The sequence below is a fragment of the Ranitomeya imitator genome, chromosome 1 (assembly GCF_032444005.1).
Source record: "Ranitomeya imitator isolate aRanImi1 chromosome 1, aRanImi1.pri, whole genome shotgun sequence".
In the NCBI taxonomy this organism is placed as follows: domain Eukaryota; kingdom Metazoa; phylum Chordata; class Amphibia; order Anura; family Dendrobatidae; genus Ranitomeya; species Ranitomeya imitator.
The window spans coordinates 806,166,735-806,181,483 of NC_091282.1; the positions used below are offsets into that span (position 1 = coordinate 806,166,735).

The window sequence follows — 14,749 nt, forward strand, 5'->3', positions numbered from 1 at the left end:
AAGGCTTCTTTCACATTTCCGTCGGTAGTCGACTGTCAAAAAGCGTCGGTGCGACGTACCGAAGGACGTTTGGGAAATAGCATTAAAACGTAGGCAACGCATCCAGTGTTATGACAAATGCGCTGCCAAGAGAGAGAGGTTTTTTTTCCCCCTGACTAAAAAATCCATCTGGGCATGCTCAGAATGAAAAAAACGGGATTCGTCGCTGGATTCCTGAGTGTGACGGTCAGTGACGGATCCTGCGTCCATAGGCTTCCATTGTAGCCAACGACGGACAGCACAGGACCCGCCGCTGACCGATTTTCCGACGTGATCAAAAAACGTTCCTCTGAACGACGGACCGCTATTTTACGACGGATCCAGTGCACGACGGATGAAACGGATGGCCATCCGTCGCTAATACAAGTCTATGGAAAAATGCAGGATCCTGCAGTTTTTTTTTTTTGCAGGATCCTGCATTTTCAAAAATGAACGGATTTTGACGTGAGACAAAAGACGGAAGTGTGAAAGAGGCCTATAACCTGGCAGAAAGTTGAACGTGGCGAATATTGCACTGTTAAAGCACCACTTTAAGATTTTCCTTCACTAGAACTAAGTCGCATATATAGGCCAAACCCTGAAAATGTCCATTTGCTTTGCACTACTCTGATGATTGTTGATGTAAGGTTGGAATGTAGCTGCTTAGCCATGGATACCTATGCCACAAAGCTAATAGTCATACCAAAAGATCAGGAAAACCGAGACAACTTGTTTTTTATTCCATGTCAGTTAAAAGCATCACAGGAAGACACAGCAGGCAACATTTCAGCCATAATTGTCCCCTTTTCAAAGATTTCATACAGCTGTACGAAAATAACCGACATGGAATAAAGAATCGTTTTTGTTTGTTTGTTTTTCTGTTTAAAAAAAAAAAAAAAATCAGAACCTGCTGTTTTGGTGACTCTGCTTTCCTGAACTTTATATTTTTTGTGGGAGGCACAGCCGATTTCAGCACAAGTTTATCAATGGTGCATATGAATATATCTTTGGACTGAGTTAATGCCAAAACAGTTATTGAGTAAGTAGAGTGTTGACCACTTTTATGCACTGCGTGAATCACCACTTTTATTTCACTGCTTGAGTGGTGCTACTAAACCAGGTTCCCTGACCTAAGTATTCTACGTAGAAGCCACCATATCCACCTGTTCCCAGTGCCGCTCTGGTGCCACGCCATCATTTTGTGACCGAAACTTCTGACTGACCGGAACTCAAAGGTAACTGTCATAAGTCTATGAGAGCCTCGTTCTGGCTCTGAGACATACAAGAAGTTGTGAAAATACGGCCCGCCAGCAAACACTGGAGCGACCCGGCAGGTCACAACATGCAGAAGATTGACCGGCACAGCGCTGATAACATATGAAGATGGTGGTTGGGGGGAGTATATTATTAGAGGAAGGGACCTTCTATTAGTGGCACCACTCCAGCGAAGCAATAATAAAAAAATATATATACTGGAGTGGTGTTCTATATTTAGATCTAAAGTATCAGAAATTATTTACCTCTTCCAGTAGCATGGACACTAGAAGATAAGGACTAACTTAGATAGTAAATCAAGAATCTCAAGCTTCAAAGTCCAAAACACATGGCACAGAATCAGGTCGCTGGAAGCTACACGAGGATGGAAAAAAAAAGAGGCTTATTGTGATCTTTTCTTCATATTACTACTTCCTTTACCAATTGGGGAAGGATGTGTGCTATCTAATGGCCCAATTAGGGCACAAAAAAAGGTGGGAGTAATTGTGTAGGTATATATCAATATGTAATCGTGCTCAGTGTATTGTAAGAGATTTTGGTCTCTTCAGTTTTTATGATTTTTTTAAGATTAAGCCTGCACTGTGACTATGGTTCCCACTCTCTCACCACAACCTTCTTTCATTCTCTATCAAGAATTACCATCCCGCTCAGGTCACCCCCACTTTCCACACTTATAGAAACATACAGGACATTAACACCCAGAAATTTATGAAGAACTTACAGTCCTCATAGGCCCCTATCTCCTCCCTCTCATGTCCTGATTCTGCACTGAAGCATTACAATGAAACATTACCCTGCAAAGTGCCCTGGATGAAATAGCACCTCCAATACATAGAACGACTCTGCACAGATGGCGACAACCGTGGCACACGCTGCAAACCCATTTCCTGCAACGGTGCTCCAGGTGCGCTGAAAGCCTGTGGAGAAAATCTAATCTACCCGAAGATTTCATCCATTAGAAGTTTATGCTTAACACATACAACACTGCCATTAACCTTGAAACAAACCTATTTCAACACCCTCATCACCTCACTGTCCAATAACCTTAAACTTCTCGGACACTTTTCATTCCCTACTCAACTCAAGAGTGCAGGCCCCAACCACGGATCTCCATGCTGACGATCTGGCCAATTACTTCAAAGAAAAAATGTACCATATCCGACAGGAAATTATCTCCCAATCCCCTCATACCATGCACTGTCCTCCCTCCCCCACTGCATCTAGCTCACTCTCTGATTTTGAACCAGTCACAGAAGAAGTAATCAGGCTCCTTGCATCTTCTCGCCTGACCACTTGCACCAGTGACCCCATTCCGTCACATCTCCTCCAGTCCCTTTCCCCTGCTGTCACCACTCACCTAACAAAAATATTCAACCTCTCTCTCTCTTCCGGTATCTTTCCCTCCTCAGTTAAGCATGCCATCATACATCCATTACTTAAAAAAAAAACCTCGACTAAAACTGTGCTGCTAACTATAGACCTGTCTCCAATCTTCCCTTCATCTCTAAACTCCTCGAACGCCTTGTCCACTCCTGTCTTATCCGCTGTCTCTCAGATAACTCCCTTCTCGACCCTCTTCAATCTCATTTCCGCTCTTTACACTCTACTGAAACTGCCCTCACTAAAGTCTCTAATGATCTACTAACAGCTAAATGTAATGGTCAGTACTCCATACTAATTCTCTTGGATCTCTCCGCAGCATTCGACACGGTGGATCATCAGCTCCTCCTCACTATGTTCCGCTCCATTGGCCTTAAGGACGCCGTTCTCTCGTGGCTCTCCTCCTAGCTCTCTGACTGCTCTTGCACTGTATCTTTTGCAGGGTCCTCCTCCTCTCATCTTCCCCTTACTGTTGGGGTTCCTCAGGGATCAATCCTAGGCCCCCTCCTCTTCTCGTTGTATATCGCCCCTATTGGACAAAAAATCAGTAGATTTGGCTTTCAGTACCATCTCTATGCTGATGACACCCAATTATACACTTCTGCTCCTGATATCTCGCCTGCCTTTTTAGAAAACACCAGTGATTGTCTTACCACTGTCTCTAACATCATGTCGTCCCTCTATCTGAAATTGAACCGGTCAAAAACTGAACCCTCGTGTTTACTCCCTCTACTAACCAACCTTTGCCCGATATTGCCATTTCAGTGTGTGGTTCGACCATTAATCCCAAGCAACATTCCCACTGCCTTGGGGTCATACTTGATTCCGAGCTTTCATTCACCCCCCCACATCCAATCACTGGCTCGCTCTTGTTATCTGCATCTCAAAAATATTTCTAGAATTCGACCTTTTCTTACTTTCGACTCTGCAAAAACTCTTACTGTTTCTCATTCTCGTCTGGACTATTGCAACTCTCTACTAATCAGCTTCCCTCTTACCAAAATCTCCCCTCTCCAATCTGTCCTGAATGCTGCAGCCAGGATCATATTCCTCACCAACCATTATTCCGATGCCTCTACCTTGATCTTGTGCCAGTCATTACACTGGTTACCCTTCCACTCCAGAATCCAGTACAAAATTATTACCCTCACCCACAATGCACTCAATGGCTCAGCACCACCCTACATTTCCTCCCAGGTCTCAGCCTACCACCCTACCCGTGCCCTCTATTCTGCTAATAACCTGAGGTTAACATCCTCAATAATTAGAACCTCCCAATCCCGTCTCCATGACTTTTCACGTGCTGCGCCAATTCTTTGGAATGCACTACCCAGGTTAATACGATTAAACCCCAATCCCCGCAGTTTTAAGCGTGCCCTAAAAACGCATTTGGTCAGACTGGCCTACCGCCTCAATGCATTAACCTAACTATGCCTGTGTGGCCCATTTAAAATAACTTAAACCATAATCAGGTTCCTCGCATCATGTTTCTCATAAGCTTTATGTATTTAACAGCCCTCTGTATCTGTACTGTTACATAATTAGGCTGATAACCGGTTCATGCAGCTTTACATGAACACCCGATCCTTACACTATGGCTGGTCCGAACAACTAAAGCAATTGTTACCATCCACATCTCGTGTCTCCCCTTTTTCCTCATGGAATTACAAGCTTGCGAGCAGGGCCCTCACTCCTCTTGGTATCTGTTTTGATCTGTGTTTATTGTTATGCTGTAATGTCTATTTTCTGTACAAATCCACTCTATAATGTAAAGTGCTGCGGAATATGTTGGCGCTATACAAATAAAAATTTATTATTACTATTATGGCAGTGTTTGAGGTCTAGAGGACAAAGAACGCTAGGTACTCGTTACATCGCAGCTTAATACAGGTGAAAATGGAAGCATTGCAACCTGCAAAGGATGGCGCCCATGACAAGTCGCAATACAACCTCATTCACTGCATCATGCTTCGATATAGCAGCAGTATGTTCTTTGGCAATGTAACCTGGGTAAAGGATAATGTACCCCCACACACTCTGAACAGTTATTTTTACAAGACTGTGGACCCATAAGGCTCTACTTTGGTCAGACTTTTAGATCAAAGAAAAGTGCACAAAATTAATGTTTGTTACTAATTTTTAACCTTTGGTGTAAACGAACTGAAGACTAAAAGTGCTGTGTTTCATTTTGTTACAAATATGCTAGATTTTTTTTTTATACACAACTTTAGTTTAGTGGAAATAACGATCGTGAAATTTGTCTTGGCAGTGAAAGTGTTAAAGAGGACCTCTCCGTGCTATTTACCCATTTGCTTTGATAAATAATTGCATATCCTATTATAGAACATTTCCAGGACATCCTACACTGAAAACTTTAACAATTGGCTTTTATGCAATTGCGAAAGAAAAAAAAAAAAAAAAAAGAGGATCTAAAATCTTCTTGAGACATCTGTCCTCTACTTTAAAGGGAACCTGTCACCCTTCCCCCCCCAGGCGTTTGTAACTAAAAGAGCCACCTTGTGCAGCACTAATGCTGCATTCTGTCAAGGTGGCTCTTTTAGTTGGGGTCCCTTCCACCGCTTAAAGAATCGTTTTTATAATTTGCCCTCCATACCTGTAGTTTGTCAAGGGGGCAGGTCTTTCCTCCCAGCCATCAGTCATTTCCTCCTTTCCCCTGGGCGCCCCCTCCTCAGCGTTCAGTTATGTCCCCAGCGCCTGCGCTGTAATTTTTTTTCTCGGGCATGCAAAGTTAGCGCTTCCCTTCCACTGACATCACATGATGTCTTCATTCTCGCGCCTGGGTGTACGCACGACCCAAGATTCCCAGCCCTGCAGTCTTCTGATTTATTCACACTGCGAGGCTGGGAATCCTGGGCCGTGCGTACACGCAGGCGCGAGACTTAATCATCTATATTAGGAGGTTGAAAACTGACACGCATTTCCTATTTTTGCTTCACATTTTCCCCAGATATCAGCAAAAAAATATATAGTCCAACGTATCATGAACAAAGTGACAACAATTCTTTAACCCCTTCATGACCTTGGGATTTTCCGTTTTTCCATGTTCGTTTTTCGCTCCCCTCCTTACCAGAGCCATAACTTTTTTATTTTTCCGTCAATATGGCCATGTGAGGGCTTATTTATTGTGAAACAAGTTGTACTTTTGAACGACATGATTGGATTTAGCATGTCGTGTACTAGAAGACTTGGCTTTTTTGCTAGGTTCACTAAGTGCTAAAACTGACCTACCATTAGGATTCTCCAGGTCATTACGAGTTCATAGACACCAAACATGTCTAGGTTCTCTTTTATCTAAGTGGTGGAAAAAAAATTCAAAACTTTGCTAAAAATAAAATAAAAAAAAAAATTGTGCCATTTTCCGATACCCGTAGCGTCTCCATTTTTCATGATCTGGGGTCGGTTGTGGGCTTATTTTTTGCGCGCCGATCTGGCTTTTTTAGTGATACCATTTTGGTGCAGATACGTTCTTTTGATCGCCCGTTATTGCATTTTAATGCAATGTCGCGCCGACTCAAAAAACATAATTCTGGCATTTCAAATTTTTTTCTCACTACGCCGTTTTTTTTATTGATAGATCGTGCGATTCTAAATACGGCGATACTAAATATGTGTAGGTTTGATTTTTTTATTTATTTATTTAGTATGGGGAGAAAGGGGGTGATTTAAACTTTTATATTTTTTTTAATTTTTTTCACATTTTTTTTAAACTTTTTTTTTTTTTTTTTACTTTTGCCAAGCTTCAATAGCCTCCAGAGGCTAGAAGCAGGCACAGCATGATCGCCTCTGCTACATAGCAGTGATTATCAGATCGCTGCCATGCAGTAGAAATGCAGGTCTGCTATGAGCGCCAACCACAGGGTGGCGCTCACAGCTAACCGGGATCAGTAAGCATAGAGGTCTCAAGGACCTCTATGGCTACCATTCTGATGCATTGTTGACCCCCGATAATGTGACGGGGGTCAGCGATGCGCTCATTTCCGGTCGGATGGCCGGAAGCACCGGTTAAATGCCGCTGTTAGCGTGTTTATGTTCACGGTGGGTGGACATAACATGACAAAGGCTAAAAACAGATAGTACGAAAATTAGGATTATGGTAAATAGTGTGCTTAGTTCTAACAAACTCATATAGACTTTAAACCAAACTATACAGCTAACTAGAGTATACCATAGACATCAACAGAAGTTGTTAAAATAAAAAATCAGGGCCAGTGGTAAATATTATGATATTATGGCATCTAGTATTTCCAGTCCTACACAAACCACAGTTTGATGATCAACTGAGACAGACCAATATTTTGAAATCCAATCATTTCCCCTTGATGTACAGCATTTCATTTCCACATAATTTGCAGCTTTACTACTAAAAAAAAAAACCTTTTTAGCACATCATTGTACTATATACTACTATTCTATTACTAAAATATGTCACATGATCCTTTTAAGTCATGCTGATTATACCACAACTAGAAATTGTAGTTTTGGCCATTCTTGTCAATTGAAGTTGATGTTTCGCAAAAATGATTTAACCCAGTAATATAAATCTAATAAGGTATCAGAGTGAAATCCTTTTTTTTTTTTAATAAAGGTTTTCTTTAATTAAATTAATTTTTTATACCACTATACAACATAAGGCCAGTCTCATACGGCCAGATAATACCGGTACCGGAATTATCCGTGTCTGTGTGTTTATGTGAGAGGCATCCGTGTGCCAACTGAGGACCACATGGACCGTGCAGGAGACAGCGTTAGAGTTAAGCGCTGTCCCCTACATCTGGTGCTGAAGCCGCTAATCATTTCTTCTCTCCAGCATCGTTCGCTGGAGAGAAGATATGAAAACTTTTTTGTTTGTGTTAAAAAAAAAAAAAAAAAAAAAAAAAAGATTCCTGTCCCCAACCCCTCCCACCCCCTGTGCGCCCCCACTGCCCCCCGCTGTTAATAAAATACCCCTCGCTGGCGCTGCTTCCTGTCCTCGCCGCAGCTTCTCCCCCCATAGGGGTGGAGCCGCATATTCATCACTGTAATGGGCGGCACCGCTCATACAGGAGAAGCTGCAGCGAGGACAGGAAGCAGCGCCAGCGAGGGAGCCGGGTAAGTATTTTATTAAAAGCGGGGGGCGCACAGGGGGTGGGAGGGGGTTGGGGACAGGAATCTTTTTTTTTAAACACACAAAAAAAAGTTTTCATATCTTCTCTCCAGCGAACGATGCTGGAGAGAAGAAATGATTAGCGGCTTCAGCACCACGCGGGGGGGACAGCGCTGTCTCCTGCACGGCACACGGACTGCACACGGACAACATCCGTGTGCGGTACGTGTTTTACACTGACCCATTGACCTTATTGGGTCCGTGTAATACGTGTGCTCCCACGAACACTGACATGTCTCAGTGTTTTCAAAATTGACACACGGTCCGTGAAAACACGCTGACATGTGCAGAGACACATTGATTTTAATGTGTCTACGTGAGTCAGTGTCTCCGGCACATGAGGAAACTGTCACCTCATGTACCGGAGCCACTGACGTGTGAAACCGGCCTAAAAGATGCTCTCTCATCTGCACACTCTCTAGTCTCCTTCTCCTAGTCACAGGCGATATCTCTACTAACCCTGGCCCTTCTTGCAATAGTAAGTTTAACTCCTCCCCTGTTACACTCAAACCCTGCGAATCTCATTAATGCATGCCTTCTGTCTCTCAACTGTGTCCTCTGGAATTCATGGGCAGAGTGTAACAAACTCTCCTATATCCATGACTTTTTCCTTTTAACCCCTTTGCAACATCAGGCGTACTAGCACGCTGATGTCGGACTCCCTCCCTTTGATGAGGGCTTCGGCGCTAAGCCCACATCTTTTCTGGTACACGTCAGCGGTTTTGAACAGCTGACATGTGACCGCACCACCCGTGGCTGTTAACCCGTTAAATACCACTGCCAAACTGACAGCGGCATTTAACAAACACTTCCGGCAAACGCGCCAGAAATCCCGCCCATCGACGTCTATGTCACATGACCGCGGGTCGCCAATGGGTTGGCATGACAACCAGAAGTCTACAGAAGACCTCTATGGTTGTCGATAAGTAGGTCACATATCGAGGAATAACACCACCTTTGATTTCTTGAGTTTGCAATGTTATATACCGTATTTTTCGGACTATAAGACGCACCGGACCATAAGACGCACCCAAATTTTTAGAATAAAAATAAGGGAAAAAAAAAATGTTTCAAATGGCGGTACGTCTTACAGTCCGAATTCAGCTTACCAGTGAAGGGATCGGCACAGGTGGAGAAGTGGTCACAGGGGTCTTTTGGTGGTCCAGGCTGGTGCGTTGGCCTCCAGGAAATCCCATCCCAGGCTGGTGCTCTGTGCTTGGGCAGGGGTGGAGGCTCTGTGCTCCGGGGCAGGGGCTGTGCTCTGCTCCAGAACAGTGGCTGGGCTCCGGGGCAGGGCTCTGCTCCGGGGCAGTGGCTGGGCTCTGGAGCAGTGGCTGGGCTCTGCTCCGGGGCAGTGGCTGGGCTCCGGAGCAGTGGCTGTGCTCTGCTCCGGGGCAGTGGCTGTGCTGTTTGGCTGTGGCAGCAGCTCTTTGGGCTCAGTGAGGGTTCCGACGGCATTTCGTCAAAGCCCGGTGGCCCCCCCCGCTCATCCGTTAATGGCATGGCCATGTTGCGGTGGCCTCCGAGAACATGGGCACCGGGAAAATGGCCGCCGGCTGGCGCAAGCTCAGATTCAGATCTTGTTGCCGAGATCTCAGGAGATGAGATCTCGTTGACGAGATTTGAATCTGAGCGTGCGCCGGCCCGGCGGCCATTTTCCCTGCGCCCATGTTCTCAGAGGCCACTACAACATGCCATTAACGGATGAGCGGGGGGCCACCGGGCTTTTTCGAAATGCCGTCGGAGCCCCCACTGAGCCCAGAAAGCTGCTGCCACAGCCCCGCAGCCCCACAGCACAGCCCCTGCCCGCAGCACAGCCACAGCCGCACCAGCATGGGGAGGGAGGCTGCATCGGGGCCGCTGCCGCATGATTTGTGAGTATATTGCGACTACAAGACGCACCCCCATTTTCCCCTAACATTTTTGGGGAAAAAAGTGCGTCTTGTAGTCCGAAAAATACGGTACATACTGAACCCTTTATCATATGAATCCCACAGCAGATGTTTAATCAAAGGGAAGTACATTAATACAGTTATGGTCAACATTATTGCACCCTTAAATATTGAGTACATCAGAAAAAATAAGTCCTAAAAACCTGGAACCAAAAAAAAGATACAATCTTGAAAACAAGGACAAAGCACCAATCAGGGCACCATCTGTTCAGCTTTCATAAAATAAGACTAATGTCTCTTTCATACAGTTTTTTATATTCCCTGACGCCAATCTAGATGGGAGGAATTTTTTGTATACTTTGACACCAACCCTTTCCCATATCAGGTGGTACGTTCGCTATATAGACGACCTCCTCCTGATATAGGAAGGCAACAGAGAAATGGCAGTTGATTTGTTTGAATATCTGAATGATTACCTGAGCCTTAAGTTTGTGTTTCCTGAATGTTCTGAACGTAATCAGATTTGTTTTTGACATTTCTCTAATCAACGCTCCTATGTGTGTCTCTATTATTCTTTACAGAAAAAGTTCTGCCACCAAAAAACTATTAAAATTATCTCTATTGGTGAATTAATACGTACAAAAAGGAATACAACATCAGGTGTTAGATTAGAATTAGATTAGATTCCAACATTAATTTATAATAAATGGTCCTTGTCTCATATCCTTTAATTTTGTGGACTAATTGTCAGCAAAAAAAAAAAAAAGTATTAATATGTAAAACCGGCCTACCCTTTGATTAATTAGACTCACCTGCCCACTTTTTGTCAGCACGGAGATGACTTTAATTAGCTTATAAATACTAGGTGATTGGAGCTTTTACAATTGATGTTTTCATATTTTTTCAAATATTTGTTTTTTACTTTTCACTATATTTATTACCGTAGTTCCTTTAGGTGATTTGAATCTGCGATCATCTGATCTATTTAAAGCAATGCCACAGTATTGCTGTATATAACAAAAATTGAGGTCTTCCATAAATGCCAGCGACGGGCTAGTTTTCACAGGAGTATCATCGTGACAGGCACAGGGGAAACTTTAGGCACTCTTGGAGATTTGTGTGCTCAGATAACTTTGACTAAGGTTTCAGACCTTAATTAGCCTGTTAGGGTTATGGGCTTGTTCGCCATCATTGTTAGGAAAGGCCCGGTGATGAAAATTTTCCAGTTTTATAAAAACATAACCTCCTCTAACTTTGTGCCAAAAAACAACAGCCATGGGTTCTTTTAAAGGGAACCTGTCAAGTCCCCGTGCCCCCAGAATCACAACAGCCTTGGGTTCTTTTAAAGGGAACCTGTCAAGTCCCCGTGCCCCCAGAATCACCAGCAGTTGTGTGTACATATAAAAATTCCCTGTCTAACAGTCCATGTAATACATTACATACATAAATAGATCTTCAGAAAAAGTATTTTTAAATTCTGCTTATGATATGCAAATGAGGGATTGAGTAGTCGAGGGGGCGTTATGAGTCCCCAGACAATTCGGCCCACTTAGCATGTTATCACGCTCCTGTTGGCGTGATAACAATTTGCAAGCACCGGAGACATCGCGAGCACTATACTTACCTCGCACATGTGCACAGCTTCTTCAGCTTTCATCATTGATCCTCTGCAGCCTGGTGTACACATCCTGGCCTCAGAGAGGTGCACGGCGCATTACCAGAGTCCGGCTGGTGTGCTGTAAATTGCCACTGTCAGGGTATGTGCACACGTCAAGATTTCTTGCAGAAATTTCCTGACAAAAAACAGACATTTCTGCCAGAAATCCGCGTGCGTTTTTCGCATTTTTGCGCTTTTTTATGCGTTTTTTTCCCTAATGCATTAAATAGCGCGAAAAACGCAAAAAATCCGCAAGTTTAATGAGCATGCTGCTTTTTTTTGGTGGAAAAAACGCATCATGTGCACAAAAATTGCAGAATGCATTCTAAATGATAGGATGCATATGTATGCGTTATCGCGAAAAAACCTGAACATGTGCGCACACCCTCAAAGACGCATCAAAGTCAAGGAGCTGGCATATGATGTACCCAATATCTAAGTCAGTAAGGGGTTAAATTGGCCAGCAATAAGTATAGATCGTAAACTAATTAAACATATTTAGGTGAAATTGGCTATTAGGAGAGGAAACCATGCAATTAAAAAGAGATTAAGCACAAGCTTATAGAAGAAAAAAAAGGTTAGAGGCTGCAATTGTTGCCAAAGGTTGTGTAACCAAGTGTTATGGCTAGGTGTACCTTGCAACAGTTGTATTTATTTTACTCACTTAGGCCACTAATTTCACAGCACTTTACTGTTGGGGCTCAAAACCTAAATTCTCTATCACTATGTCTTTGGAGTGTGGGAGGAAACCAGAGCAGGTTAGTAACTGTAAAGGCCCTGTCACACATAGCGAGATCGCTAGCGAGATCGCTGCTGAGTCACAAGTTTTGTGACGCAACAGCGATCTCAGTAGCGATCTCGCTATGTGTGACACGTAGCAGCGATCAGGCCCCTGCTGTGAGATCGCTGGTCGTGTCGGAATGGCCTGGGCCATTTTTTGATCGTTGAGGTCCCGCTGGGCAGCACACATCGCTGTGTTTGACACCTTACCAACGACCTCGTTGACAGGACGTCCCATTGAATCATCATGAAATAGCATCGTTCTACAGGTAGCTACAGTCCGCCGCATCGCAGCAACGATCCCTGACAGGTCGTATCGTTGTCGGGATCGCTTTAGCGTCGCTAAGTGTGATGGGGCCTTTAGGCATGCAAGGACACTGCTCTGTGTGCTATACAAAGAGACCAGAGCAGAACAAAGTAGTAAAGTGTGATTACTAGAAAGCTTCAGCTTTCACAGAAGTGTTTGCATTCAGACAAAGCTCAGTCCTGCTGTAATGCTCCTCCCCACACATTGACTGTCATGAGTTGAAAAGCATTTGCAATCACAATTAATTCGGCTGCACTCAGAGCACTTTGCTCTCCTCACTGGTCTCAGTGCCTTTGATTACAGACTTAGTAGATAAACTTGGCACACACAGGTCACTTGGTGCAGTGAAGATTTAATGAAAACAAGTACATACAGTAGACGTTTCGGTCTGGTTCGACCTTCATCAATGTACCTGAGGAGAGTACTTATAAGGTTTATGGGTCGTTTAGTAGAATTCAAAATTCCCCTAAATGTAGGACTGTCCGGATATGACGGAAGATAGCACAGAATCTCAGGAAGTTAGATGAAGGACGCAGTATCCACCGCTAGTCCCGTGCTCAGCACTTCCTGAGATTCTGAGATTATTGAGGGGCGTGTTCTTCTACCCCCCCCCCCCAGTATGTTGCTGCCTGATTAGGATTGGTCAGTGTCAAAGGGGAAAAATGTTCACATCCACAGAGACTTAGATTTAAATTATAACCTAAAGTTTACAAGACAATATCTCTGTAAAGGTTCGCTCACACTGGCTTATAATATGGAGGCATGCAATACGAGAAAACACTGCATTGCATTCTGACCAATGTTATTAAATGAGAAGCTTTCTACTCAGCTCTGATCGCACTGACAAAAAAATTTGTAACATGCTGCAAATGTCTGCGAGAATTGGAGCCCACTCGTCAATGCAAGTCAATGGGTGCGAGAAAAAAAAAAAAAAATCGCATGACATTCGGACCCTTCATGTGGTGCCCGTTTTTTTTTCTGCACATCTCAAAAAAAAATCAGACATTTCATCTGCCTTATACAGTAAATTCACAGCCCGAACAGTTAGAATAGAGATATAGACTAGATAAATAGGTGTCAGGTAGAAATGTAATATCACAAGCCCCCTCGATATAATAAACTAGCACCCTTTAGTACCTTTCACATGCACAACACTAATTATTTATCTCACGGACATCGTTCTATTCTATCTATTGTATTTATCTATTCTACCTATATCTGTATATATGATTGCTTTATTAGTTAGAAAACTAGCTTCAAAATTAAATACAGAACTACAGCATGGAAAAGATTATGCATGTCATATGGATACTAGTTGAGAAAAATCGCATTGTAATTGCATGACACCCATCCTACTTTTCTGGATTAACATTGGACCGATTTTTTTATGCGCTAGTGTGACTCCAGCCTAACGGAGAGGAAAAATGAAAAAAATAAAAATAAATTGTTTATTCAGCTCATCAGCCACTGTTCCGTGAAGTGGACAGTTTAAAATTATGAAATTGATTAAAGATCATCTTTAATCCTATCCATGTCATGTACTATATTTCTCCATTTTTTTCTGAAATTACATCATGTATGACGACTAGCTGATTCTTTGTTGAATGTATTTGGAAAAGCTAATACAATATTCCATTGATACATAGTACAGATACACTTAATTTTGAAGAGATGGGCTTTTTCAAATAAAACAAATCTGCCAATAATGTTGATCACAGTTGAAAAAAACACTCATGTGCCATTCTTATTAGCCAAAGCAAAGAACTTTTAACTACCGTATATACTCGTATATAAGCCGAGGCACCTAATTGTGCCACAAAAAACTGGGAAAACTTATTGACTCAACTATAAGCCGGGTATGCATTGTCCTCTCCTCCCCATCCTGGTGTGCATGGTTCTTCATCCCCATCCCTGTCTGCAGGCTCCTCATTCCTATCCTTGTATACATGGTTTCTCATCCCTATCCTTGCATGTATGGCTTCCATGAGAAAAGCATAAAAAATACCCAAAACACCCTACTTACCATCCATGCGCGCCCTTGCAGCATATCATTCCGGTGCCAGCAGCTCCTGCGGTCCTTGCTCATTAAGGGAATGAATATTCACCTCTCTCCACATCTATAGGAGTGGAAAGAGGTGAATATTCATTACCATAATGAGGAGACACCTATGACAGCCTTGCAGCTGCTGGAAGCAGCAATTGTGCGTACTATAAGAGAAATGAGTATTAATTGCCAGTGCAGTGAATATTCATTGCTCTTTAGAAGCAGGCACAAG

The 14,749-nt window shown here is 43.2% G+C and overlaps 1 protein-coding gene across 2 annotated transcripts in view; it reads right to left on the reverse strand.

Annotated features, from left to right (window-relative positions):
- Positions 1-14,749, reverse strand: part of CRTC1 (CREB regulated transcription coactivator 1) — a 248,706-nt gene that overhangs the window by 46,269 nt on the left and 187,688 nt on the right. The gene's annotated exons all lie outside the window — the stretch shown is intronic.